The 3413-nt window shown below is 41.9% G+C and overlaps 1 non-coding gene across 1 annotated transcript; it reads right to left on the minus strand.

Moving 5' to 3' along the window:
• Positions 1-1432: 1432 nt before the first annotated feature.
• TRNAC-GCA lies at positions 1433-1504 on the minus strand. Its single transcript has one exon. It is a non-coding gene; the product is annotated as a tRNA-Cys (tRNA).
• Positions 1505-3413: the final 1909 nt, after the last annotated feature.

Below are 3413 nucleotides of genomic sequence, written 5' to 3' on the forward strand. Positions count from 1 at the left end.
CCCTCAAATAGCCAAAAAAATCTTGAGAAGAAGAATGGAACTGGAGAAATCAATCTGCCTGACCTCAGGCTCTACTACAAAGCCACAGTCATCAAGACAGTATGGTACTGGCACAAAGACAGTAATACAGACCAATGGAACAAAATTGAAAGCCCAGAGATAAATCCATGCACCTATGGACACCTTATCTTTGACAAAGGAGGCAAGAATATACAATGGATTAAAGACAATCTCTTTAACAAGTGGTGCTGGGAAAACTGGTCAACCATTTGTAAAAGAATGAAACTAGAACACTTTCTAACACCACACACAAAAACAAACTCAAAATGGATTAAAGATATAAAACGTAAGACCAGAAACTATAAAACTCCTAGAGGAGAACATAGGCAAAACACCCTCCGACATAAATCACAGCAGGATCCTCTATGACCCACCTCCCAGAATATTGGAAATAAAAGCAAAAATAAACAAATGGGACCTAATTAAACTTAAAAGCTTCTGCACAACAAAGGAAACTATAAGCAAGGTGAAAAGACAGCCTTCAGAATGGGAGAAAATAATAGCAAATGAAGCAACTGACAACTAATCTCAAAAATATATAAGCAACTCCTGCAGCTCAATTCTAGAAAAATAAACAACCCAATCAAAAACTGGGCCAAAGAACTAAAGAGACATTTCTGCAAAGAAGACATACAGATGGCTAACAAACACATGAAAAGATGCTCAACATTACTCATTATCAGAGAAATGCAAATCAAAACCACAATGAGGTACCATTTCATGCCAGTCTGAATGGCTGTGATCCAAAAGTCTACAAGCAATAAATGCTGGAGAGGGTGTGGAGAAAAGGGAACCCTCTTACACTGTTGGTGGGAATGCAAACTAGTACCACCAGTACCACCACTATGGAGAACAGTGTGGAGATTCCTTAAAAAACTGGAAATAGAACTGCCTTATGACCCAGCAATCCCACTGCTGGGCATACACACTGAGGAAACCAGAACTGAAAGAGACATGTGTACCCCCAGTGTTCATCGCAGCACTGTTTATAATAGCCAGGACATGGAAGCAACCTAGATGTCCATCAGCAGATGGATGGATAAGAAAGCAGTGGTACATATACACAATGGAGCATTACTCAGCCATTAAAAAGAATACATTTGAATCAGTTCTGATGAGGTGGATGAAACTGGAGCCTATTATACAGAGTGAAGTAAGTCAGAGAGAAAAACACCAATACAGTATACTAGCACATATATATGGAATTTAGAAAGATGGTAACGATAACCCTGTATCGAAGTGAAACGAAGTCACTCAGTCATGTCCGACTCTTTGTGACCCCATGGACTGTAGCCCACTCAGGCTCCTCTGTCCATGGGTTTCTACAGGCAAGAATACTGGAGTGGGTTGCCATTTCCTTTTCCAGGGAATCTTCCCAACCCAGGAATCGAACCTGGGTCTCCTGCATTGCAGGCAGATGCTTTATCCTCTGAGCCACCAGGGAAGCAGCCATAACCCTGTATTCGAGATAGCAAAAGAGACACAGATGTATAGAACAGTCTTTTGGACTCTGTGGGAGAGGGAGAGGGAAGGATGGGATGATTGGGGAGAATGGTGTTGAAACATGTATAATATCATATGTGAAACGAATTGCCAGTCCAGGTTCGATGCATGATATTGGATGCTTGGGGCTGGTGCACTGGGACGACCCAGAGGAATGGGATGGGGAGGGAAGAGGGAGGGGGGTTCAGGATGGGGAACGCGTGTACACCTGTGGCGGATTCATGTTGATGTATGGCAAAAGCAATACAATATTGTAAAGTAATTAACCTCCAATTAAAATAAATAAATTTATATTAAAAATAAATTTTAAAAAAAGATGCCTTTTTTTCCCTTTGGGAAAATAAACATCAAAATTCCAGAAAGCCAGTGTTTGTTGTATGTGGATGTCCGGGTTCACTTGCCACACCTGAATCAATTGAACCTTCTTGGGGTAATTTGAAGCCACACATACTCAGTAGGCCAGTGGGATTCTTTACTACTGGAAGTGAAGTTATTTACATCAGCTGGGCACATCCAGAGCACCCTGGGGTGAGCTTTAGAGGTTTAGAAAAAAGATTTTCACCTCTATAAGCAGTAATGAAAACGTCATCTCATGGTATCATTGAGGGTTAAAAGAATTGAGTTAAGCTATCACAAGGCCCAGGCCCCCTCACCAGTTTTGCTTCCCAGTAGGCTGGTTTCAGATGATACATGTATTTCCAGGCAAGGCTGCTGCCTTCTCCATGAAGCCCATCACCCACGCTAGGAGGGTGAGCTGTGTGTGCAGCCCGGTGGGGCTGTCTGCCTAAGCCTGCCTCTCCGCAAAGTGCCAAGTCTTCCCCAAACCTCCCACTGCACAGGCACCGTCAATCACACAGAGGTGATCCCAGAGATGGAAACTGATTGTATTCTGGTCTAACCTGGAGTTTTCCATCTTAGTGTAAGGCCTACCTGCCTTTTCTAAGAAAACAAAACCCAATTGTGTTCATTTTTGATTTGGAAAAAAAGTACAGCTTCATAGTGGCCTAGGTGAAAATCTACTAAAAAGCACATGTCAAGATGCTCATAATCTCAAGACCTAGAGGAATTGCTTTGATAGAAGGGACTCTTTTTATGATTTTTTCTATTTTAAACATTTTAGAAACAGTTTATTTCTTTTAAAGAAAATACAATGATTGATCAATTTAATAAATTTTTAAAATAATTTTTTGGAGAAGCACCTAAATTTACAGCGATTTTTTTTTGGGGGGGGTCAAATCCCACTACACGCAGGTTCCCCCACTGGGGATCAAATCTGTGCCCCCTGCGGTGGAAGCATGGAGTCCTAACCATGTTGACGTATGGCAAAACCAATACAATATTGTAAAGTAATTAACCTCCAATTAAAATAAATAAATTTATATTAAAAAAATAAATGAAAGTACAAGTTTCTTTCAGTGTGATGATGTCTCCACGGCCACCACTCTCATCCTTATCCAAACCCATCACTCATCTTGTATCCTGGAGGCAAAGCACAGTTGGAAGAAGCTGATTGTCACATTTTATTACTTGTGTGTTGGAAGAGAAGGACAGCTCTATAGATAGAGCTCCCATGAACTTGGCCTTGCCTAGTCCAGGTGCTCAAAATGATTCTGAAAATTCAGCCCGTGCTGAATCAAATCTCGGAATTGTGGGTGAAAGGGAAAAGAATAGCTTTATGACTTCCCAGGTGGGGGTAGTAGTAAAGAACCCACCTGCCAATGCGAGAGACTTAAGAGACACAGGTTCAATCCCTGGATAGGGAAGATCCCTTGGAGGAGGGCACGGAAGCCCACTCCAGTATTCTTGCCTGGAGAATCCCACCAACAGAGGAGCCCGGTGGGCTATAGTCC

This window comes from Oryx dammah, unplaced genomic scaffold, assembly GCF_014754425.2.
Source record: "Oryx dammah isolate SB20612 unplaced genomic scaffold, SCBI_Odam_1.1 HiC_scaffold_6, whole genome shotgun sequence".
Taxonomy (NCBI): Eukaryota; Metazoa; Chordata; class Mammalia; order Artiodactyla; family Bovidae; genus Oryx; species Oryx dammah.